Source organism: Manis javanica, chromosome X, assembly GCF_040802235.1.
Source record: "Manis javanica isolate MJ-LG chromosome X, MJ_LKY, whole genome shotgun sequence".
Classification (NCBI taxonomy): domain Eukaryota; kingdom Metazoa; phylum Chordata; class Mammalia; order Pholidota; family Manidae; genus Manis; species Manis javanica.
The window spans coordinates 75,246,964-75,273,728 of record NC_133174.1 but is presented as its reverse complement, the minus strand read 5'-3'; the positions used below and the strand labels follow the sequence as shown (position 1 = coordinate 75,273,728).

General features: G+C 42.3%; 1 long non-coding RNA gene and 1 pseudogene across 1 annotated transcript; one reads left to right on the top strand and one right to left on the bottom strand.

Annotated features, from left to right (window-relative positions):
- Window positions 1–2,609: 2,609 nt before the first annotated feature.
- Window positions 2,610–24,791, bottom strand: LOC140847310 (uncharacterized). The gene is made up of 3 exons (XR_012127254.1): window positions 24,526–24,791; window positions 24,138–24,273; window positions 2,610–2,820 (listed from the first exon to the last, which is right to left on the bottom strand). It is a non-coding gene; the product is annotated as an uncharacterized lncRNA (long non-coding RNA).
- On the top strand, window positions 2,993–4,995 carry LOC108384112 (PWWP domain-containing DNA repair factor 3B-like; annotated as a pseudogene).
- Window positions 24,792–26,765: the final 1,974 nt, after the last annotated feature.

The following is a 26,765-nucleotide window of genomic DNA, read 5'->3' as shown; positions in this document are numbered from 1 at the left end:
TCTTACCCCCTTTGCGAGGCACTGGGTTCTTGCAGGTGTTGATGTGGTCTGTATGTTGTCCTGTGTCCTCTGGTCTTTATTCTGGGAAGAGTTGTCTTTGTTATATTTTCATAGATATATGTGGTTTTGGGAGGAGATTTCCGCTGCTCTACTCACGCTGCCATCCTGGCTCCGCCTGATTGTCTTTTGAAAGTAGTCCCTGGAAGTGTTTTGTACTTGAAAAGATGTGCACAAATGTAAATGCGAGAGACTATTCAAGCAGTTTGTACAACGTTTAAAACAATGTTTTAATATCTTATTGAATGTATGTATAGATGGGGGAAAACTAAGAGTCCTTGCACTCATGGATTTGCAGTAAGTGTTCCTAGGCGACTAGCCAACTGATGCTCAGGACTTTCCCTACTTTATAATTTTAAACTTCATTTTAGATTTTCCATGTGTGTCTTTAAAATAAGGAACTAAGAGGAGCTGAAAAGAACATCTATACTGGAAGCAGAAATATTTGCATGCTTTGCCTGGGTTGAGGTAGAGAGCATGGGTTACATGCATCAATATCAGGTGTCTGATTGGGTCTCTAACATCTAAGAGAGAGAGTGGGGGGAGTGTGGTGGGGAGTGCTTCTTGGGGGTGGGGGTATCCATCTCGTTGGGTTTGAGGTGACTCAGGCACTCCTCTTTTCTGTGATGGTCTGGCAGGCCATGCTTCAGGGCTCAGTCACCTCTTTTTCCTTCTCCCTTTTGTTCTGTTTCCTCATATGACACCTGTGCTCTGAGAGCCGGTACACTGAGTTCTCTAAAGCCATGGATGCAAACCCCGCACGATTGCACACCCTGTTCCAAGACAAAGTTTGTGCAGGTTGTGCCCTAAGTATGTATTATTTAGTCATCATATATTTCATGTTCTATGAGTATACACATGTGAACAAAGTCACATGTGTATGCATTCATTAGGGAAACAGTATTTCATATCATGTAACATATCATTTGCAACTGATAGCAGATGAGCTAAACTCTGTAAGTGAATTATAATATGTATTTGTACAATGTATACAGAAAAGTCAATAGGGCATTTCAGGGGTGGGGAAGAGAGGGATTGAGAGAACAACTGCACCTCCTGCATTGCACACTACCTGTTTGAAATTTATTAACATAAAATGTTTGAATATCCGGGAAACCATGTTGTAAACAGGTTCACAAAAATGAGTGAAAAATAGACATTCACAAAAAATGGTGACCAAACATGCTCTTGAGTGAAGAAATGTTCTCCTAAGCAATATGTGCAGGTACGTGTATATGGATCCACAAGAAATGTGTCGGAAGCCCATAGCCAGTGTTATAGAGTGAATATCTATAATGTATTGGCTACTGTAAAATATCCCTACACATTTTAAATTCTCTGCCAGTCCATATAATGCTACTTCAGAAGCACAAAAAAAACACTAACAATGTAGACCCCATTTTTGTGTCTCTCTCCCCCTCCTCTCTGTCTCTCCCACCTCTATGTCTCTGTCTCTGTCTCTCTCTCTCTCTCTCACATACACACACACACACTCACACACTGCCACTATTTGATTGGTGTGTCCAGCACAGACGAAGGCTATCATGAAAGCAGTAGTTCCCATTGTTCTGAAAAATAGGAGGTTTAACTGACATTCCTAGTTCAGAATGGCATGCATTCTACAACTGGGGAAGGGAAAATGATGAATCAATCCCCATTTCACTGGCTTAATTTCCTATCTGCTTTGCACCTTTTTAGATTAACATTAGAGGTGCATTGGCCCTGGGTATCCATCTGCATTTGAGGCCATCTGATTCCTGGGAGAACAGTGTACTTGAGAAGCACAGGGCAGCATAAAAGATCTGCCGGAAGAGCAGCTGGAGTGTGCAGATCAAGGGACGTAGCTCTCAGAATCACACCTACCATGATCCACACAGTGTTTGGTAAGACTCTCCATTTTACTAAACACTTCATTTGCAATCGTTTCATATTGAAACTTGGGGTGTGATTATTTTTCTCCTCGCCCTACAGCCCCTTTACATGGATTTGGTGCTGGGAGGGAAAAGCTTTTCATCTTTTTTAATCAAATTATAGCTTCTATACAGCATTCTATTGGTTTCAAGTATGCAACACAATGATTCAACAGTGAAATACCTTATTAAATCCTCACCCCTGCTAGTGCAGTTGCTATCTGTCTGCACAGAAAAATGAAAAAGTGCAGGTCACATCCAGTGGCCTGCACCTACAGAAATCCTTATGGAGGGTGATATCAGTAGCCACCACAGTGATCTTCATGAACCTCTGGATTCTAAGCTCATGCTCTTGCACACGCCATTGTGCTGACACCCAGTATTTGTAGGCTGGAGATAACCTCTGGCTTCCTTGGGTGCACAGGGTGGCCCTAGCACCCTAGGAAGGGAAACCTGAAGCACTCTCCTAGGACGAGCCCCCAGGAGCACCAAAGGCACAGGATGTCCAATAACACAAGTGAGATCCTGAACATTGCACACACCTCCCCACACAGATGCTCTTTAATATTCAGTAGTAACAAGTAGGGCCATAAGCTGGGCTTTGGAGAATAATAAAACACTCCTGGTATCTTCCAAGTTTTTCCCCAAATACTTGTCCACGTATCTACCCATGTATCAGGACAGCCAAGACACTCTGTTTATATTTCCCTGTTTACCTCTTATCACTTCTCATTGGCAAAACATTCTTCTACTTCCACAAAATGAATTTTTTCTCTGATACATTTCTGGTTTCTCTTTCCCACATTCCAGTGCTCTCCAGTATAGTCCGCTCAAAGCATGAGTTCCAACGTTCCTGAGAGATTCAGAAGGAGAAAGACAGGCCACATAAGCTGGAAAGCCCTGGCGGTACTCTGCAAAAAGGTGTGGTGAAGAACATTGGTTTAGGGAAGACCTGCCATAGCTGTGGGTATGACAGCCAGGCCCCCCAAATGTCATTAGTTACCTCTTGACAGGAAACTCAAATCATGATGGATGCTGAGTATGTCCTCTGCAATTGGAAGGCCACCTTTGGCCAGCGAAGGTTTTGTCCAGATCTGGGATCTCACCAAAAATTAACAGGAAAAAGGCACAGTCTCTAGAAGTTCAAATACTCTCAGTGGATGAAAAAATTAAAGTGAAGAGCACAGACGTGAAGATCCTAGGTGAGTCTCAGATTGAATCCATTACCTCCACACTAGTGGCCCAGTCAAAGGCCAGTGTCCCACCAGGAGAGGAAATGGCCCACAGAAGGGCCCTCACAGTGACACTGGAGATTCTGAATGAGAGAACTAACTGGGGTCTGGTAAGAGCATCAGGTGCTCCAGAGACTACCACACAGTCTCGCAAGGGGCCACAAAATCAGCCTCATAAAAAGTATAGGGAGTCCAAAGGGGACTTACTGAGGAGTCTTAAGAAGAATGAAAACCCCAAATCACTGCTGGTACGGCCCAGGTGTGAAGATGCCCCAGGCAGTGACCAATTGCGGGTGCACACAGCTATCACCACTTCTCTTCCAAGGGAAATGCAAACAGTCCTCACAAAGCTCCAGCATGTGCCTAAACTTCCCATCACTCTGGGAAGATGATCATGAGAAAGAGGGTAAGAAAAAGGGAGGTACTTCAGGAGTTATGTCCTTGCATTGCACGGTCAAGGAAGAAGGTGCAGATGCTAAAGATGGAGGCGTCCTTCCATTTCTGCCAGCAAATTTTATCCTTACTGTGCCCAGGGCACTGAAAGAAGAGGCACAGGACACCTGCCCAAAGGCCTTGGCTGCGTCGTCTGAATGTTCTACCTTCTCTGGGAATGTTGAGGACCCTGGAGAGGGTGCCTGGAAGCCAGGCTTGGAAGGTGCGGGAGCATCCTCCAGTGCCCCCAACCTTAGGCTGCATCACTCCCTCCATCAGAAAAACAGAAAAAGGAAGCTGCAGGTACCAGAGCCTGAGAAGGGACTGGAAGAACTTCAATCTTTAGTTGATTCACAGGCTGGTAACCCCAACACCGCTACTGAAAAGGATGTCAGCAAGGAAGCGGGACAGCCAACGAGGATGGATTTCCCACAAGAGCCATGTCCCATTGAAGGAAGAATGATGGTCTGGTTTAAATTTCAAAATCACCCATTTTGGCCAGCCATGGTACAGAGTGTCAGCCAAGCAGAACAGACTGCAAGGGTGCTTTTGATCTAGGCAAACATGCGCTGTGAAAAGAGTGGCATTCAAGTTCCTCTTCAAAGATTAAAGCATCTGGATTGCAAAGAGAAAGGAACGCTAATGAACAGAGCCAGGAAAGTGAGTGTAAACTGGTGCTTCTCTCTATTTCCCACTACAGAGAAGGGCTCGGCCAGGGGTCTTCTGCAGGCTGTTTCCTGGACTACTATGCTGCTGACATCAATTACCCAATTAGGAAAGCCATCCATGAGTGGGTTGTGGAGAGTGACTTCCCAAAGGTGAATTACACCAACCTGGAAGATTCTGAGGAGGAGACCTCTCTGGGTGGGAAGACACCCTGTAAGAAAATTCTGCCTGACTGGACAAGGGCTGCTTGTGACCGAGCGAACCAGAAGCTAGTGGACTTCATCGTGAAAAGAAAGGGGGCCAACGACCATCTCCTGGACATTGTAAAAGGCAGGAAACAGTCCAGGTGGCTGGCATCATTTCTGAATTCAGGCAGGTATGTGATCTGCACTGAAACATACCTACAGGATGAAGAATAGTTGGATGTTGTGGTAAGGCATTTACAAGAAATCTGCAAACAAATAGACAAGACAATGCTGGCTGTGAGAAGAGATGACAAAGTGAGCTTTGTTGTGGAAGTTCTCCTGCTAGAAGCAATCATTTGTTCAATTGTTGCACTTGATGGGTTAGAGCACAAGGAGGCAGAGGAAAAGTATCTGTGAGGGCCACTTGTGCATTACCGGAAAAAAGAACTATTTGATGAAAACATCTTAAAGATAGTGAGAAAGAGATCAGTAACAAGGGGCAATGCTAAGTAGCCCAGCCCAATGGGCCCACACCTCGGCAGGGAGACTTCTCATTTACATCATCAATGAGAAACACTGTCTGTATGAAATGTGTGCTCTTTCCATTATCTATGGCATGTAAATACATTCTGGAAATGTGAGGCCTTGGCAACACACTGAATTCATTTTGGATCCATCACTAGCACTTGTGGGTGCCACCGTCATCATCATTTCCTGCTCCCAAACTCCTCACAAACTGGTTTGTTAAAATATGGCAAACACTTTTACTTCCCTCTACTTACTTTGGATATGTAATTGTTCAGATAGTTTCATAACATTGCTCTTGACTGTGCTTCACATTTTAGTATGGGAGGTGTATTCTTTTATTACATGGAAAAGCCCTGGGATCAGATGTTAAGCAACAATTGCTTGTAAAATCTTAGGTACGTGTTTTACAGAAACATCACATGGATTTCTCATTCTTCTTCTGACACATCGGTATGAATAATTGTATCCCTCTTAGGATGATTCCTGAATTTCCCCTGCCATGCTTAAATTGTTTGGGAAAAGAGCCCTGAGAGGTGACACCAATGACAGAGACTTTTTTTTTCATATATGACCACTGCCTTCAAGTGGTTGTAGGAAAAAAATCTGACATCCAAAGTTAAGATCAGCTGCAAGGAGTCCACATGTGGGTGTATGAAAACATCACCATGCAGTGAACACTTTGTGAGCCTGTGAAAGACTGTTACCTCTACATTTCCCTGAGATTCCATTTAGGGAAGTAGCTCTCCGTCAGGGGCTGCATTATTTCCTAAAGCAGACAGACAGGCTTCTGGCTGTCTTCCTAACTGACTGGATCCTCTACACACAGCCATCTGTCCCCATGTGAAGGACAACTAGAGTCACTGTATACACAGTCTAGCTACTCTGGACCTAGGAGTCCAGGCAGAGGGCCAGGAGCCCATCTAGATGGCATAAACTGTAGAAAAGCAAGCACTTTGGTCTGGACCTGTGTCCCCTAAAAAGCAGTTGTTTGTCTCAAACCAAGTGACCTTTATATCTCTTGACTTACCAACTAACTCCGACAGGTTCCAACAATATAAACGCAGACTGGTAAGTCATTTCAGGCTGCTTGAGCAGCAGATGGACCGGGACCTGGGAACTGGGAAATGGATTACCAAAAAGTCTCCACTAAGAGATAAATTCTTAAGCCCATGAATGGTTATCCTATTTTTTGAAACTAGATTTTTTCTTCTTTTTGAGAAAAATAAAAGTTAGAAAACCTGGTTTACTTTTAAGTAGACATGAAAATAAACATTAAATGGTTAACATGAAGCTGAGTGCATTTTTATTTTTACAGGGAGTCATCTGTCACTCATGGACCCATGCTATGTGTTCACATAACATGTGGATTTTTTGCTTTCAAAATGTGTAAAAATTAGCTGCTTTGATCCACAATCAAACCACTATATCTTTCACCTTGAACCTCTGCTCCATCATACTTCAGATTATACAACTGCATAGCTGGAACGTCCAAATACATCTATATACCTCCACATGCATGTATGTGTATGTATGTACATATCCATATATGTAGTATTTTGGAATTTGGGTGGTCTAGTTGTCATCTTCTAAAGTTCATAGTGAATTTTCCTCACATTCTGAATAAATGTTCACCCTCATGCTCGTTTTTGTGATTTTAGAAGAGGGCCTTCCAAACTGTATAAACTTCAGGCCCAACAAAGGCCTCTTTGGACTCCACCTGTCAGAGGCCAAGAGGCCTGGTGCATTTTTCCTGCACCAATCCACATGACATCCTCAGAGTCCTGGAAAGTATTTGGAGACACACCCCCTCCACGCTTTATGTGAACCTTACATGCTGAAGCAACACACTTTAGTCCCTCTGGAATATCCTGTCTCTTTGAGTCAAATGTATGACTCAACTTCAGCTTTCCCATGGAACTCTATCTATCTCTATGTGCTGACACTGTCTTCACTATGTCATTCATTCAGTCATTCACAGCATTGTGAGTCAGTAGAGCAAGCAAGATGTGGTTAAGACTCTGCTCTGAGGATAAGTTTCAGGTGCCACAGAAAGGAGATGATGATCTTGTGACCCAGGTGACAATCTGATTCCTAAGGTGACTGGGATGCACTACTTCACCTTCTTAGTGAGAAATAGTTATCAGTATATGTACTAATGGCCACATGTGACACCAGGCTTCCCCATATTTGTGAGCTCGTGGGTGTCTCGCTTTGGGGAAGAGAGGAAAGACCTGGCTGCATGGAGATGAATCACTTGAAATGATAAGTAAGTACCACAGAAAAATTGTTTGAAATGAGGAATTAGTACTACAGAAAAGTTGTGGTGCCTAGGCAAGTAGTTCCCCAAAGGTAATTGGAATAACAAGCAGAAGCAAGGAATTGGAAACATATTATTATCAAATAAGATTTTTTAAATTAGTGAGTTAGTTTTACATAACTATGTACCTCTAGATCTCTAGCTAAATAGAAATTACTAGACATAATTAGGAGAGATAAAGACTAGAGGCTGAAAAGCATGCTGTTCTGAACTCTAAATTTTTATTTCTTTTTGGAATAAGACATTAATGCTATAGATGACTAATGTTACTTAGATGAATTGTTAACGTGGGATAACTATAAATAACTAGAATAGCCATTTGATGCCAAGACATGGCAGATAGGAGTTTTCTGCCTTAATCCCCAACCCTACAGAGAACATTGATTTTGACAGTCACCACAGATGAGAATATCTTTGTGAGAGCTCAGGAGTCCAGCAGACAAGTTCCTGCACACCATTGGGGTGAAAAATCAGAGACTAAACTCACTCAAGAGGATAAGAAGAAGAGTCTCCACTTCACCTGTGTCACTCCTCACCTAAGGCAGCACATCTCAGTGCCAAGAGAGGCTCCCTTAGTCTATGGTTTCTCCCACAAAGGTAAAAGTAAGAGCACGCGAGTGAGCGCCCAGCTTCCAAAGCTGTGTGGGATGCTGCTCAAGATGACCACTCCTGTCTTATTGCTCACAGAATAGCGAGGTGATCGGCATGGCTGAGGAACTGGGGAGAAGCTTGGGAAACAGCAATCAGGGCCTGGAACTCAACAAAGGGACAGTACTAACCACATCACGGTTCATTCTACTAACTCCTTCATGGAATCTGCAAGGAAGCCCTCTGTGAGATGTTATGGACACCTCACAGGCAGACTCCCCGCCCCAATCCAGTTAGCTCAGACACCCTCAACACCCTGTATACCCCATGCCCACCCCCTCCCCCAGTGGCCACCTCCTGGAGTGCACTCCCGTGGACAGTTAGCAAATGCCTTTGCAGAGAGCTAGTAAGCACATGCAGAAAGTGGGCCTGACTCCATGGGGTTGGAGGAAGGCTCCCAAAATTGAGCATTTCAGGGGAAAACAAAGAGGGGCCCTCATCACGCTGCCTGGCTTTGCAGCATTGAGAGAAGGGATACAATCTTAAAAATTCCCTCCCAAAATGGAACAGGAAGTGTGGAGCAGGCTCATCCATAGGAAAGGTTTGTTCTCAAAACCTCAGGATCTCTAGCCAGAGTGACTGGTGAGGATGTTTCTCTCCCAAATCCAGCCAGTAAAGACTGTAGGAGGTGACTGCTTCTTGAAATGTAAGACAGAAAGGAGAGGCTTTATAAAGAACATGGAAAATCAAGGAAACATGACACATCAAAGAAACACAATAATTTTATCAAACCCAAAGAAATGGAGAGCTATGAATTCCTGACAACATATTCAGAACAACTGTTGTAAGAAAGCTCAGCAAGCTACAAGAGTACAGATGGACACATCAACAAAATCGGGAAAACAGTACACGAACAAAATGGAAGGCCAAAACAGAGAGGTAGAAATCATAAAACAGGACCAAACAAATCCAAGAGCTGGAGATGTGAATGAAATGAAAAAATGCAACAGAGAAAAACAAAAAATAAAATTGAAAATTTCAATAGAGAGCACCAAGAGCAGGCTTCATCAAGCAGAAGAAAGAATCTGTGCATTTGAAGAGAGGTCACTGGAAATTTTCCAGCCAGAGGAGAAAAAATAAAAAGGAATGTTAAAGAGTGAAGAAAGCCGATGGGGACAGATTCTGAGAAAAAGATGGCAAAGTAGGAAGGCAAGGAGGAAACCTACTCCCAAAAACACATAAAACATGAAAATACAGCAAATATAACCAAATCTGAAAACAGCATGAAGACTGCAGAACAGACTATCTACACCTGGGGAAGAAAAAACCCCACAGAAAATGGTAAAGTGGCAAAGCCCGATCAAGTGGGACCCAAGCCCTCCCCCATCCTGGCCCACAGGCAGGAGAAAGTGAAACGGAGCAGAGAGTGGGTGGGAGCCCAGGATTGCTGAACACCTGCCCCAGGAGGCCTGCTCCAGGAGCACAAGGCCACATTACATGGTGTTCTGGTGATTAGCAGGGCTGGACAACAAAGACAGGTGGAACACAGGGAAGATGAGATCCCAGCCACTTGCAGAAAACCCACAAGCTCCACCAATCCCCCTGAGATGAAAGCAGAGCAGGCAGTTTGAAAGACTTCCCAGCAGCGGGAGAGGTGCCACAGGGGTGAGTGCTGGACGGAGCTCTCTTCAAAGGAGAAACAGCAGGTGGATGATATGTCCCCAGCCCTCCCTCAGCCCAACAGGTTGGGAACTCTCAGGAGCCCCAGATGCTCCATCCCCATCACTGGCAAAGCAGTTCCTTGGCTCCTCCCTGCATGTGCTGCCAGCAGAAAAGCCACTTGGCCCAGCTGGAGTGTCAGACTTTGCTGCCTGGTAGACAGAGGGAGACCCTCCCAGCTTTCTCAGCTCCATTTCAGCCCAACCATGGAAGTACCTGCAGGAGCCAGCCCAAAGAGCTCCTCCATTCTCCTCATGGGTGTTCAAGTCAGGTGCTTTGAGGCATGCCTGGGCAGAGCTGCACATCAGCCTGCCCACCCCATTAACCCTGCAGGTCCACCATAGCTGCAAGCCAGGCAGAGGGTGGGTCTGCTCACTGCATGCCAACAACTGGGGCTCCCACACTGAAAAGTAAAGAGCCTTGAGCTTCTGGGCATCAGAGGGCACCTCCTTCATAAAGATATTACCATTACCCCATAGGTCAGGAAGCAGCAGAGACATCTAATACAAAGGAAGTAACACAGAAACCCTGACAAAATGAGGAGGTAGAGGAATACATTCCAAACAAAACTATAAGACAAGACACCAGAAAGAGGGCCAAATGAGACAGAAGTCATCAATCTTCTTGATATAGATTTCAAAGTAAAAGTCATAAACATGCTCACGGATCTACAGAAAAATATTCAAGGTCTCAGAGAGGACACCAACAAAAAGATAGAAGACCTACAAAAGAACCACTCAGAGCTGAAGAATGCAGTATCTGAAATGAAACATTTTACCATGCAAGGATTTAACAGTAGATTATTACGGGTTGAATAAGCTGTCAATGAAATGGAAATTAAGGAACAGGTAAACAATGCAGCTGAAAAACGGAGAGAAAAGAGGATCTCTAGGAATGATAGAATAATAAGTGATCTGTGTGACCAATCTAACCCAAATTTCATAATAGGGGTGACAGAGGAGAAGAGGGAGTCAAAGGGATAGAAAGTCTCTTTGAGGGAATAACTGTTGAATACTTCCCCAATCTGGGGAAAGAAATAGGCACTCAGGTCATGGAAGTGCAGGGATCCCCTAACAAAAAGAACCCCAGGAAGACAACACCAAACATATAATAATTAAAATGGCAAAGATCAAGGATTAGGAGAGAGTATCAGAAAGAAGCCAGAGAGAGAGAAATGATTACTTATAAAGGAAATCCCATCAGGCTATTAGCGGACTTCTCAGCAGAAACTTTATAGGCCAGAAGGGAGTGGTATGATATATTTAGTGTACTAAAGCAGAAGGACCTCCAATCTTGTACCTGGCAAGATTATCATTTAAATTTGAAGCAGGGACTAAACAGTTTTCATATAAACAAAAGTTGAAGGAATTCGCCACCACTAAGCCTGCCTTACAGGATATGTTAAAGGGATTGCTGTAGATGGAAAGGACCCTAAGGTTAAATAGCTTTCACCAGTGAAAATAAACCCACAGTAAAGGTAGTTGACAAATTAATTACCAAGCAAGTACAAAATTAAAACAAAACAAGCAAAATCAACTACCTGGAAAATCAGTCAAGGGAAGAAAGAGAGAGAAAGTAAGAGTGAGAGAAAGGAATAAAGAAAGAGAGAAAGAGACAGAGAGAGAAATAAAGATCCAATGACAACACTACAGAAATCCACCATATAAAAAGAGAAGAGCATGAGAGGAAAAAAAGAACAGAGAGGAGCTATAAAAACAACCAGAAAATCAATAAAATGGCAATAAGTACATATCTATCAATAATCACCTTAAATGTAAATGGACTGAATGTACCAATCGAAAGACAGAGTGGCAGAATGGGTAGAGAAACAAGACCCATCTATATGCTGCCTACAAGAGACTCATTTCATACCCAAAGACATACACAGACTAAAAGTGAAGGGGTGGAGAAAAATGTTTCATGCAAATGATAGGGAGAAAAAAGCAGGAGTTGTAGTACTTAACATCAGATGAAATGGATTTCAAAACAAAGAAAGTAATATAAGACAAAGTAGGACACTACATAATGACAAAGGGGTCAGTCCAACAAGGGTACATAGCCATTATAAATATCTATGCACCCCACATAGGAGCACCTAAATAGGTAAAACAAATACAGAATTAAGGGGGAAAATAGAATGCAATGCATTCATTTTAGGAGACTTTAACACACCACTCACATCAATAGACAGATCAACCAGGCAGAAAATAAGTAAGGAAACAGAGGCATTGAACAATACATTAGATCAGACTGACTTAACAGATATCTACAGAGCATCCCACCCAAAAGCATCCAGATACACATTCTTCTCAAGTGTTCATGGAAGGTTTTCCAGAATAGATGACAATATGATCACAGAATAGATCATATTGAGACCACAAGAAGAGCCTCAATAAATTCAAAAAGACTGAAATTGTATCAAGTAGCTTCTCAGACCACAGTGGTATGAAACTAGAAATAAATTGCACAAAGAAAACACAAAAGCCTACAAACACATGAAGGCTAAACAACATGCCTTTAAATAATCAGTGGATCAATGAACAACTTAAAACAGAAATCATGCAATACATGGAGACAAATGAAAACAAAAACTCAACAGCCCCAAACCCATGGGATGCAGCAAAGGCAGTTCTAAGAGGGAAGTACATGGCAATACAGGCTAACCTCAAAAAACAAAAACAACGCCACATAAGCAGTCTATACACACAATTAAAGAAACTAGGAAAAGATGAAAAAATGAAGGCCAAAGTTAGTAGGAGGAGGGACATATTAAAGATCAGAGCAGAAGTAAATAATATAGAGAAGAATAAAACAATAGAGAAAAATCAATCAGTGAAACCAGGAGCTGGTTCTTTGAGAAGATAAATAAAATAGACCAACACCTAGCCAGACTAGCCATCAGGAAGAAAAAGAGTGTATACAAATAAACAAAATCAGGAACAAAACAGGAAGAGTCACAACTTAGGGTCATCAGTGAGATGTCTTTTATTTATCCCCTCACCCCCACAGCTGGCCAATCCTCATAAGCCCCATGAAAGGTTTCCTTTATCTATGCTGCTTCTCCCTCCCTCACTGCCATTGCTCTTGTCCTGGCCCATATGACCTGGATCACTGCCACGTCCTCCTCACTGGCCTCCTTGTCTCCATTCTCATTGCTCTACAACCCAGCTCTACTCATTCTTATCAAGCACATCTTGCTTAGACGTGCCTTTCCTTATGTTGTTCTCCAGCTCAGCAATATTAAATAATTCTATTTCTTGACATATTTAAGATATTCAGCATGCAGAGTTCTTCCCAGAGAAGGCCAGCCTCTGGGTGGCCATGTCCTCCCTTGGGGCGCAGAGCTGTCCATGTATGGGCAGCGCACACCCAGGTTCAGCAATTCAACACTTAATACTACCATCCTGCACAGAACTTTTTTACAGAGGACTGATAACAAGGTTTCTCACAGCCTCAGCACCCAGCCACCTTCCCCCACATAAGGCTTCCAGCATCCTGATGTTCACTTTCACACACCAAACCACAGAGCCTTGACAGTGATGCAGTTTGTCCTCTTCTTACAAAAGGCTGAGGTGACTCCACTACAATAGCCATCATGTCTCCCAATCCACTTGGAAAGCTGAGCCTGCCCACTGGCAGCACAACTCATGAATGACATACACCTACTGCACATGTGTTGAATTAACTTTTTTAGAAAAGCTGGTTGACAGCTTGGAAACCTTCATTGTGCCAACAGGAATACAAAAGACTCCTTGAAAGCAACTTCTTTTGTGCTTCACAAACAAGGGGACACAGTGATTTAAAAGGTGGTACTCAGGCATGTGATTTTTATTCAGGGCCCCCTCAAAAGCACTGTGCTAAGACAGAACTAGGGCCTCCAGGAGAACTGCAGAGCCTGGGACAGATTTTCTACTTCACCAAAGAATCTCAGTTTAGGGGGGAAAATGAAGGCAAGATAGAACAAAGAAAAGTCTCTGTCCCATTCCCCTCTGATCACAGTAAGAAAAAAAGGATATTTTGAAATCAGAGTGGGGAAAGAAATCTGTGGAGACCTAGGGGGAGAAAACCCATGTCAGTGGCTGGGCACAGAGCTGTTGTTCAGGTGCAGGGAGCTGAGGGGTAAGCTTTGCTAGAAGCTAGCCAATGGGATACAAGAAAGTGATCTGCCAGCTGGACTGCATAGCAGAAAGGAAAAACAGAACTCAGGTTCGAATATATTGGAGTGTCGGGAGCCATAGGCCATAGAAACAATGGTCTCACCCTTTTCGCCTAGGTCTCTAGTTTCTCAAGCCTGCCCCGTTTACCAAAGATCAATTGACCCAGCTTGCGATTAGACCGCTGGGATAGAAATTAAGCAGCTGCCGTGATAACATCTCCTCCTTAGTAAAACATTCTGTCTTTTCTCAGTAATCCCCCACCCATGATTTTTTCCAGAGAACATTCTTCAGTTAGGTATCCTAGCAACCTAGATAACCCTTGCCACTTAAGCTGGGGCTGTTTCCCCCTCCTAGCTCCTATATAATCTACCTTGTAAAAATAAACTTTGAGACCTTGATCATACTTTTGACTCGGTCTACTTCTTTGTGTCTGGTTTGTCTCTCATCCAGGTTAACTTCCCCTCGGGCCCTTGTTGAACTCCCCGCCGGGGGCATTGGAGTCCTTAACACTTTACACAGCCTGGCCCATCACAAGGTCAAGAAGGATAGGTGTCTTTTCTCTTTTTCTCTCTGGCTTACCCTCTTAACTCAAATGATCACCTTAAGGGATTTCATCAGGCTTAAAATACTCATGAGGAGGAGGGAGAGTTAAGACAGTCAAGGATCTCAATATGTGATTGTTTCTGGCCTAGTTTCCGAGCCAACATTCCAAGAAACACCCAGGTTCTATTTCCTATTTTAAACAGCAGACATTTGCAAGGATGTCTTGTGAGTTCCATGGGCCCACCCAATGACATCCAAACCTCAACTCCCAACAGGGAGTCAGACAGAAACGTTGATAGGTACCAAATGTGTTTTTGCACATTCTGCTGAATTAAGGATTCAGTTTAGTATAGCCCCACACAGTACTGGTGGATAAAATTTTAAACAGAATAAACCATTGGATATTGATGAATTTTTTTGTTTTCTTCTATCTGCACCATTTAAATGCATTTTCTTTTCTCTGCATTATGCCCTTTTTAAATTTGATTCATTCATACATTAGTTTATTCTATCTTAGAATCTAAGGCCACAAGTAATGTATAAGATATGTACAGAACAATAAGAAAAAGTTAACTGTGGGTTAAGCTGTCCTTTTTTAAGAAAGTGATCTCCTTTTCCCTTTAGGATGAATAGTAAGCACAATATTATCAGAATCTGTAAAGCTCACGTTTTAAAAAGCAAGACCAGAGGAAGGTATGAATATGGTCAGTACTTCTGTGGGATTGAATCCAAAGTTTTCAAGGTGCATGACCCTTGGTTTTTTACAGTATCTGTACAGTTTATTTGGCTCTGTTTTATATATACATGAAGGTGAGACAGGGACCATGGGATTAGGCAGAGTAGAGTGAGGGCCTCCGGAGAAAAAGCAGAGCAAGATAATTTACAGTCAGAACAATGTAGCAATGTGCAAAGAAGTCCCTATTGAAACCCTGTGATAAACATTACACAAAGTCAGAGTCACACTAATTCTCTAGGGTAAAGATACCAGACTAGGAATATAGACATCTTCAGTGAGATCAGTTAAAACTCAAAAGGCCAGCAGCAACTTAGCCTAGAATGTTTGAGTGTTCTGCAGATAAAGAAAAGTGTCTCAGCACAACCCATGACTTTGATGCCAGGGTTCTTGTTCACAAAGCCAAAGAATGAGCTTCACAAACACTCAAGGTAGGAGAACAAAGTACAGGCTTTTATTTAGAAATAAAGTGAGAGAATAGAGCTCCTGGCTCATGCCAGGAGGGGACAAGATAGCCCATCGTAGTGCGTTGTCTAGGGGGTTTTATAGCCAGTTGAGGATTTTTTGAGAACATGAAAAAAATTTAGGGGTGTGTACTTGTATCACCTGCCCTGTCCTGAAGGTGAGCTGGGTCATAGTCTGATTGCCAGGGCTGACAGTGTAGTCACGGGATATGCTGATACCCTTGCAGAACACTCAAACATTCCAGGCCAAGTTGCTCCTGGCCTTTTGACCTTGAACTGATCTCACTCAAGATGTCTATATCTTTACCCTAGAGAATTAGTGTGATCTTGACTTTGCAAAATGTTTAACAGAGTTTCAATGGGGACTTCTTTGCCCATTGTTACATTGCTCTGACTGTAAATGTTCCACCCTGCTTGTCCCAGAGGACCTCACCCTACTCTGACTACACCCACCATCCCTGTCTCAACTTCACTGTAAAATTTACCTTAGCCTGCTAAAAGGCCCAGCTTATTTTAACCATACCTATGTGCTGTATTTCCTTCTCTGATCCTAACCAACTAATCTGCAACCTAAGAAAAAGACTAATTTAGTAAGCAAGCCCAACTATAAACAGCCCAAGAAGTTAAGAAGTAAGATTCTTAACTTACTTCAGCAAACAGGCAACAACCCAGCCCACCTTGGGAGCAGGGTAGGCGGTCTTAACTAACTGTTCTCCCAGAGGGAAACTGCTATCTTGAGAAAGAATCAGAGCAGAAAATATCTTCTGTTACTCATCAAGAATGAGCATTCTGAGGCCATTCAACAAGTCTGCATCCCTAACCCTTTACCCTCATTCCTGAAAATCCTCAACAACACATAAAACCCTGAGACAATGAGCCAAACACGGACTCTCTTGTCTCCTCCTGGTGTGAGCTGGGAGCTCTGTCCTCTCACTTTATCTCTAAATAAAAGCCTGTACCTTGCTCTCCTACCTTGAGTGTTTGTGAAGCTCATTCTTCAGCTTCGTGAACAAGAACCCTGGCATCAAAAGTAGTTCGTGAAATGTTTTGTGCAGTTTCACGGACCTACATTCAGAGAAGCCCAGTTATTTCACATTTAAAGCCAAGTAAAACAACAAAAGAACCTAGTGCAGCAAATACCAATGCTCCTTATTTAAAACATCTACTTGCCCTTAAATAATAGTAAATGAGTAACCCTTTTATCTTTTCTTATCAGCTGTACCCTAAATGCTGCAAATAAAGAACGTCAGTAAACTGGAGTTAAGGAATACAAGAGTAGACAGCTATACTTACTCACCTCTTGTAAGAATAGAAATAGGTTAGCATAAGCATAGCCATCTTAAAAGCCTAGAAGCCATTTTCTGAGTATGTGACTTAGAAAGAAAAACTGGAACTGGGTAAGGCCTTGAAAAACAAGCTAATCATGAATACCAGATGGTGGGCAGCTGTGGCCTTTAGTCAGCTAACCTTGGTCAGCTAATCCTACATACCAAGCTTATCGTGCAGAACCTCCCTGACAATTGAGGAGTGGTCTTATCTTGCTCCTGCCTAACCCCAGGATGTATGTCTTGCAAGAATAATGTGCAGCTGTGGAAAATTACTATGAGTTAAGTGTTTTGAAAATGCTATATAAACCCTTGGCTTTGAGTGCTCGGGGTCCTTGTTGAGACCCGCTGCGTCGGGCTGACATTGGACCCCAGTTAGCTGGCTGAATAAAGACTTTGCTTGAATTTACATCTCTATGCCTGTGTAGTTTGTTCTCTGGAGAAGCCTCGGAAGCCCGGACCCTAACATTTGGGGGCTCGTCCGGGATACGAGTGGCTTCCCTGAGAACAAAGGACAGCTGGAGGCAAGGTCTAATTGTCCGGACGGGGCAGTGTAATTCGAGGGTCGCCCCCTCGTGTCTGCATAAATCCATTATAAAGCGGGAGTCGCCATCCCGTGTATGGTCTCGGGTTAGTGGTCCCGAGTGAGGAAGTCCGGGCTGGTAGTCCCGGCCCCCAGGTTAGTGACCCTGGGTAAAAGCCCAGGTAACCAATCCTGGCCCTAGGGTCCGAGTGACTCGGCCTTAGGAAGGCAAATTCGATCGGCAGAAAACTGGCGCCTGAGGAGGAAAAGATCGAGCTCGTCACCCTGCGGCAGTCCGAGTGGACGCCCTTCAGGAGAATTACGAGTTTTTGAGGACCCTGAAAGTGGTGAGTCTGGTGCGCACCAGAGTGAGAGAAGGACCGGTCCGAATGAGTGCGATCAGATGTGGTGTGTGTGCTTGGTGTTATCATTGACTGTTTTACTGTGTTTTGGTTTCGGTTTATATTTTTTTGCGCTTCTCATTTTAAGTTTCCTTGTTCTAAGGTTCTCCTGCTCTCTCCGTTCCTCCTTTCTGCCACTACATCATTCCCCGCGGGCACGGGTCAGGCAATTAAGAGCCATTAGGGCGCCCGCCGCTAGAAGATTCCCGTGACAGGATAAGGGGGTCACAGCCACAAATCCCAGATAAATTCGTGTCCCCCGTGGAAGGAAAACTGTGCAATGACAGGCACTCGTTCACAAGCACATACAACAGTCATTTTGTTTGAAGTGGCATCTTCATCCTTCGCCTTTGTCTCCCTCATATTCTTTTTCCTTCTTCTTTCTCACCATGGGACAGACTCAGACGACCCCCTAAGTGTGTAAATGAATATATCTTTCTACCTCCGGAAGGTATTAATGAAATTGATTTAAAGACAAGCGCTTGTGAAAATTAGGTATTCTAAAAGTTCCAGAAAAACTGATAAAAAGTGTTAAGCGTTAATGCTAATTTGAGTTTGCCTGAGGTGGGCATGTCCTTGTGGATATCAGCTGCCTAAATTTACCTGAGGTCATTTAAGTCATGTTATCTGCTAAATCTTTTAAGAATAAAATGCTTAAAAGCTTGGCTTTGTCTAATATTCAGTAAAGGTCTTGTAAGTAATCTAGAATAGTTGTTACGAATGAGTGAACTAAATAAGTGTGGCAAGTGAACACCTTTTTAATTGTGTGTTACAGTGTGTATACCTACCTACTGCCTGAGAATCTTTGTAGTAACCTAAAACCTTAAAGTTCTGCTAAGTTAAGAAGATATACTCTATGAGAGATTGTGCTGTAAAGCTCATGGTTACAGAAATTATAAAATGTGTTCATAAATTTGTCAATCTAAAGAATGTTAGTTTAACAATTTACAATGGCCTGCTTCTCCGTGTTCACTGGAAATTAAAGTTTCTAATGGTTTTAAGTTTTAATTAAAACTACTTAAAGTAATAAAGAAAACATTTCTCTATGCTAAAAGATGTATGTTTTAATAAGAAAAAGTATAAAGAATGAAAAGTCTTCTGCATGCTAAAGAATGTGTTTTGTGATAAAGGAAAGTAACTTTGTTCTAAAGTACAGCTATTTATTTAAAGAGAGAAAACAGTGTGGTGCCTTTTGTTGTGGAGGACCCGCTCAGCCTGTTGCTTTGGGGGGAAGGTCAGAATGTTTAGAGATAAGGTGAGATAAACCCAGTCAAGCCGCAGGCCAACCCAGGCATAATTCTCACAGGCTTATGTGCTTGAGACCATGAGGCAAATAAAGAATAAAATTACTATATTCTTACAGATATAGTCGTACCTAGTGAAATTAAAGCAAGTGAGTCTTGATATCAAGTGCACAGCAAAATTAGAATCTCGTTTCCAGTTAAACAGTTTTCTTTAACTGTTGGTCTGCTCTTAATGTTGAAAGATCAAAGCGGTTTCTCATGCTTAAAGTCTCAGTGAGTTGCCAGAATATTAAAAAATAAAAATAAAAAATAAAATCGTAATGTTAAAGGGACTAAAAGCTAACGTTTGTTAACAACTGTATAACCTTTATTTGCCTTTGAAATATTTTGTTATTGAAAACGATTGCATGGCCTGAGAAATTAAATTATTTATTCCATATATTTTTATAAGTGGAAAAATCTCTAACCAACAAATGATTAAAGTTGTTACTGATTATTTGTTTTCTTAATTTATCCTCCTAAGCAGAATGGTAACAAAGCTTTTTTCAGCTGATTAAATGCACTTAGTTAACAAACCAAAATTTATTCTGAAAAATTAAACTGCAGAATCTGGACAAGATTATGTTTCTCCCAGAAAAACAAGTTTCACTGTAAAAGTTTAAATGGACAAACGTGTGACCACTTTTGAGAAAAGTTGTAATAGATTTTTTTTTGACAACCACCAGGTCTTGTTTAATTTATATGCTGTATGTTTTAAAAAAAAACATGGGGGACTCTCCATATTTTTTAATGCAAATGATCTTAGAGCTTTTAGTAGAATTTGCATAGCAGCTTATATCTACTATTAAAGAGTAAAACATTCTTGAAGCTTTCAGAGAAGACCTGTAGACTTAAGCACTTTCTCTGCTTTTTTTTGTATCTGGTCTTGGACACTTATGCTAAGTTCAAAAAAAGTGCTTTTACCTCTAGTTAACTATGATATTTTCCAGAGGGCCCCTGGAACATGTCAGAAGAATTTTTTCTCATTAGAGAAAGTATTTGACTAATTTGGCTTATTTATCTGATATATATATATATATATATATATATATATATATATATATATATATATATATATATTTACCAGGAAAGCACTGTCAAAGAGAATGATGCTAAACTTTGTTACTGAATGTTTTGTATTACAGAAATATCAGAATTTCCTTATGTCAACTGTCTTAGAGTAAGCTCTCATCAGATCTTTAACCATTGTCATTTGTAAGTCTTTTGTCATTTATAGTATTATCCCTAAACTGGTAAAGAACTGGATTTCAGCAGAACAGGTATTAGTTACATAAGATTACATAAACTAAAGAAAATGATTTTGTGTCTTTTTGTTTCAAATGTTGCTGATAAAGTGTTTTTACCTTGTTCTCTTAAACTGACAACAGTTTAGTAAATGACTATCTTTATGAGCAGAATTGAAACATCCTTCTCTCTACCTGATCCCTCCAGAGTTTAAAAACTTTCAGTGACTGTTTTTGTATTCCATGGCAGTATGTTTATTTGCATGAGTTCAATAAGAATCTGCTTTCCTTGTGAGAAGATTACTTAAGAACACTGGTTATACTGCCAGGGCTTTGACTGGAATGTCATACCTGAGAGACATGTGCATGGACTCAGATGTGAACAACTTTAAGGAACTAAGATTGACTTTATAAAGCCAACAAAGCCCCTTGGAAGAACTGGCATGGTACCTTGCTTACAGAGTTCCCAGCAGCCTTACCAGGTGAGTAAAGAAGGTCACTTCCTGGCAGGTGCAGAGACCTCGAGAAGAGAAGAATTCATCCAAATCTACAGGTACTGCAGGCAAAGCCTGATGGCAAGTCTAGCTTGGCTGTCTGGTCTCAAGAGGCCTTTAAAAGTTCAATCTGAAATTCCTTACAAAAAGTTCCAGCAAAGCATATTTAAAAGAGCCTGTGTAATCAATTGCTCTTCTTGCTGCACTTGTGCAAATGATCAAGCCAGCTGTTAATTATTTTCTTAACCTGGTTACTTCTAATAAAAATGAGGGTGATTTTAGAGAAAAGTATTGTTACAATAACGGCAGCCTCCTTCCCGAATAGAAAATCCAACTCCAGATGTTGCTACATAACCTAATAACACAATTTGTTTTATCTTGCCTAGAAGCCACAAAACTGCAAATAGTAATAGAAATGAAACCCAGAATAGAAGAGCCAGCCTTCTGAGGCCCTCTCAACTGACCAGTGATGGAGACCTAGCTGCACCCTTTACTGCGCCCCCTTCTCAGCACGAAGCAGCCAGAGCGGTCATCGCCCCTTTTCACTAGCAGCAGCTAGAGTCCCTATCTGTAGAAGAGAGAATGAGACAAAGACCAAGACTCACTTTATCCTCTGTAAGTAGGCAAAGAACCTGCATTGAGAGAGTTCCTAAAACTTACACCTCCCTCTGCAACAGGACAGAAGTAATCAGCACCACCCCAGCTTATTCTAACAAGTAGTAGGCCCGCCAAACCGGAGTCACTCCATGTGTTACCTTTATCAAAGAATGCATTAGCACCATGCAAATCATAGTGTTGAGACAGAACTATCAGAGTGTTAACCAAACAGCTGACCCCTAATTTCATGATTGAAATAGATACAAGAAGAAGAGGGGAATGTAAGAATAGAAATAGGTTAGCATAAGCATAGCCATCTTAAAAGCCTAGAAGCCATTTTCTGAGTATGTGACTTAGAAAGAAAAACTGGAACTGGGTAAGGCCTTGAAAAACAAGCTAATCATGAACACCAGATGGTGGGCAGCTGTGGCCTTTAGTCAGCTAACCTTGGTCAGCTAATCCTACATACCAAGCTTATCGTGCAGAACCTCCCTGACAATTGAGGAGTGGTCTTATCTTGCTCCTGCCTAACCCCAGTATGTATGTCTTGCAAGAATAATGTGCAGCTGTGGAAAATTACTATGAGTTAAGGGTTTTGAAAATGCTATATAAACCCTTGGCTTTGAGTGCTCGGGGTCCTTGTTGAGACCTGCTGCGTCGGGCTGACATTGGACCCCAGCTAGCTGGCTGAATAAAGACTTTGCTTGAATTTACATCTCTATGCCTATGTAGTTTGTTCTCTGGAGAAGCCTTGGAAGCCCGGACCCTAACACTCTGTATCCACTGCTCTTTCCCTTTCCTCCCTTTCACACATAGATATGACCTGATAGTTGCTCAATTGTATTTGGGATCTGTGACACCATGAGCCATTAACTATGCTTGGGATTCTGGGTTGTTGGCCAAGTTTCGGGGTTTCCTTGTTCTCAATCCTTCTCAGTCTGAGGACCGGCTTCCCCACACCCAGCATTAGCCTCTAGCACAGTCGCCCAGCATCCTAGGGGTCTGGCGGGCAGCAGAGCGCTCTAATTCCTCATCCAAATCAGGAGCTAAGCTCTGCATTATTGCCTGTTTCCTCTCTTTTGTGCAAGCATGCACGCACACACACGATTTTCAGCTAGATGATAACCTGCAATGGTCATGTGTGGGTAGCGTTGTGTATTTCCTTGGTCCTTGTCCCTGCTGCGACAAAGAATTGAAGGGCAGAGACAGACACAGTAGTGAAGCAGAGTTAAAGTTTTATTTAAAGTAACTTAAAGAGAGAAGAAGTGCAGCAGGCATCCTCAGCAAGGAGAGGCAGCCTGAAAGGCTTGGAGAAAGTTTAACATTAGTAGGTTACACACTTAGGAAGTGCGGATGACCTCAGAGAGAGGAGTACCCTGAAAGGTTGGGGGTTCCCCCTTTTAAGAATCTTTAGGAATGTGACTAAGGGCTGGGGCTGCAGACTTGTTAAGTGGTCTTTGAATACTCAGAATTAACTTAACACAAGGAAATTCCTGCTCTGATTTCTCCGTGGTTACCCGTGTCTTGGTCTGGGAGCAGATCAAACAGGCTGCCTGCCCAGCCCCCAAGGTGGGCTGAGTTACTATCTGTTTGCTAAAGAGTAAGTTAAGAATCTTACATTTTTAATTTCCTGGGTATTAAAATACAATCTTTAAGATGGAATCTTTCCTGCCTTTTACTATGTTGTTTATGGCTGGGCCTGCATGCTAAATTAGTTGCCTAGGTTACAAACTATGCAATTAGGGCCAGAAGGAGAAAAAAAACCAGCATATAGGTAAAGGTAAAGAAAGTAAGCTGGGCCTGCATGATTAACACAATAAAGACATGGGCTATGCTGAGGTACCTTCCTTTATCTGGGAAATGCATTCCAGGCCAAGTTGCTCTTGGGTTTTTGAGGTTTAATTGATTAATTTTGGGTCTTTTTTAGTGGACTTTCTGTCCTTTTTCTCTTTCCACCCTACTCATATCTATTTTCCTGCCTAACAGTCACATCAGTCCATTGGATCCAGTGCACATTCAGGTTATCAGAACACCCTACAAGCTCCAGACCCATTTCTCCCTGTTGGCAGTCACAGCTGTGAAGCTTCTCCCACTGAGGAAAAATAAGAAACAATTGTCTCTCCATGGGAGGGCTTTTCCAATGTGAAATACCATCTGGCTGAACTGGGAGTTGGGGAAGTTTCCCATACATAGAGTGGTGTAATATCAAACTCCTTACTATAAAAGCACAAGCAATATGTCATGTGAAAATAAAGCCTGGCAGGCCAGGTGTTGGAAAGCCAGAGAAAGCCAGTGGCCCAGTAGGGTGTCAAAGTTCAGGAGTCTGTATTGACTAGGAAGAATTCAGGAGGAAAATTAACTTTTATGGTGCATTGTCTGGCTCCTTTCAAAAACAGGTTAGTGATTAAAAGCTTTTTTTTGGTCTTGCAGTCTCTTCAATAATTGTGGGTATGATTGTGTATCGGTTCAGAATTAAGTTGCCCCAAGATGTGCCCTTTGGCATGCACATTATTTCGATTTGAAAACAATCAATGTGTCACTGGAAGACACTTTGACCTTCCCCCTAACAGCCTAAACAGAATTTGGATAGAGGACTTGCTTCAGAAAAGCCCTGTCATCACAGATAATTGCATTATAATGTCAAATAGAGGTAGTAAACAGGGAGGAATTGAGCAAAATTTGTTAAAATTCTTCTCTTGTGTCCCAACACTTCTGTTGGCTCAGCAAACATCTACTTACCAAACATTTACTCTTTTTCATCTTCCTGGCTACCAGTCCCTTTGAAGTCCCAGATCCCTGCTCCCTTCTCCTTGGTTCAGGGTGGTATATAGTCCTTATTTTACCTCTCTTTGAACCTCTCATGTATGTGGAGTTCCTGTATGTATGATATAAAATTTGATATTTTCCCCATTAATCCCTCGTGTCCATTTGATTCTTAGACCAGCCAAAAGAATCTTGATGGGTAAAGGAAAATGTTTCCTCCCCAACAACTGGAAACAGGCTACAAACTCAAATGAACACAGACTGTAATCAATGCCTCTGCATCCAGCTTTCCCAGGGATTCCCCCCACCCCTGGCCGCCCCTGGCGTCCTGCCTGGGGACTCTGGGTGGTAGCCATGCACCTACCTGTAGCTGCTGCAGGGTCACAGACTGTGAAGAGGAGTAGAAAATGGAAGCTGAATGCCCCGAAGTTCGTCATGCACAAACCGTTTAATTCTTGCAAAGAAGTGATCGGTATAGCGACTGTGTAAGTGAGAATGACTCCTTCTGGGCTGGACTAGAATTCCTCAGGAGCTGCCCAGACTCCACTGGCTGCCCGAGCCTGGGAAGTGCTCAGTGCACCCTTCACTTCCCGTTCAAGGACACAAGCTGCTCCTAAAAAAGGTGGCCAGTGTGGCAGCGGTGCATCCTGCCAGTGGGTGGGAGGGGCTGGGTTTGTTTTCTCAGGAACTAGAGCGCATGCCCACCAATAAGGGCAACTGCACAGGTGTTATCACGAGGGGAAATTTTCCTCCTTCCTCTCTTGGTTCTTTCAGCTGGTCTGATAATTAAATTGATACAAGACAGTTTAATAGGAGAAAAAAATTCTAATTTCCTACACATGGAAGTCTCATAGATCTGGGACCTAGTGAAGGGACCAAAGCAGTCCCTCTTTCTGGCATCAAGGACATCTCTACCTCCTGGGTCAGGGAAGGCACCTTCCACAGGGGAGATTTATTTCCTGCCTTCAGGGGGACAGAGAGAGAAGGGTCAGTTTGTTTCCTGCCACAAAGGGAGTGATGAACAGAAATCATTTGAATGAATGAACATCTCTGTAGATATAGATCTTTTCTTTTAAATTATTTTCTTAGGCTAACTAGTGCTCCAGGCCTGAAATATGTAATCGAAATAACATGAATCTTTTCAATGTTCTTGCTGCATATTGCCACGGGAGGCAGTGTCGAGTTTTGGTTCAGAACACAGGTTTTTGTTTTTTAAATTAAAGAATCATTGATATACAATCTTATGAAGGTTTTACATGAGCAACACTGTGGTTTCAACATTCACCCATATTACCAAGTACCCCCCACCCCATTGGAGTCACTGTCCATCAGCATAGTAAGATGCTATAGAGTCATTACTTGTCTTCTCTGGGCTATACTGTCTTCCCTGTGACCTTCCTATATTATGACTACAAATTATATTGCCCCTTAATACCCTTCTCCCTCCATCCCCACCTTCCCTCCCCAGCTGCTTCCCTTTGGTAACCACTAGTCCCTTCTTGGAGCCTGTGAGTCTGCTGTTATTTCAGAACATACGGTTTTTAACTTCAACAAAGCTTTATTCAGTTGGCCCTGCCCATAGTAGCTGTGTAATGGTAGACCAGTTTACTCTTTGTTTCTGAATTACAATCATTGATCCATGGAAAAGGAGAAACAGTCATTCTCCTACACAGAAGTGTTATGACAGAGGTGAGCACAATAAATGTTGGCTATTGAAATGATTTCCCTCATTTGTGGAGTGTAACAATGAAGCAAACCTGAAGGAACAAAACAGCAGCAGACTCACAGACTATAAGAAGGGACCAGTGGTTACCAAAGGGGAGGGGTGGGGAGGGCATGTAGGGAGGGAGGGAGATGGGGATTGTGGGGTATCATGACTTGTGTACATGGTATGTGTGGGGTCACCGGCAAGACAGTGTAGCTCAGGTAAGACAAATAGGGACTCTGTGGCATCTTACTACACTGTAGGACAGTGACTGCAATGGGGTATGGGGGGAGACTCAATAATAAGGGTGAAGGTAGTAACCACATTTTTCTTGTGAAACCTTCACAAGAGTGTATATCAATGATACCTTAATTAAAAAAAAGAGAGATTAATTTCAGTCCCAAAGACATACACAGACTAAAAATAGAAATATCATATGACCCAGTAATTCCACTTCTGGGAACTTACCTGAAGAAAAAAAATCACTAATCTGAAAAGATACATGCACTGCTATGCTTACCACAGCATTTTTTACAATAGCCAAAATACAGTAACAGCCTCTTCATCAATAGATGAATGGATAGAAAGAAGTGGTACATATATATGACAGAGTATTATTCAGCCATAAAAAAACCAAAATACTGCCATTTGCAAAACATGGATGGACCAAAAGGGTATTATGCCAAGTGAAATAAGTTGGACAGAGAAAGGCAAATACTGTGTGATTTCACTTATATGTGGAATCTAAAAAACAAAACATACAAACAAAACTGAAATAGACTCAGAATCACAGAGAACTGACTAGTGGTAGCCACAAGAAAGGGGGTTGGGGGATGGGTCAAATATGTGAATGGAAAAAAATTATTGAGAATGTCGATGTCTTGATCTGGGTGATGGCT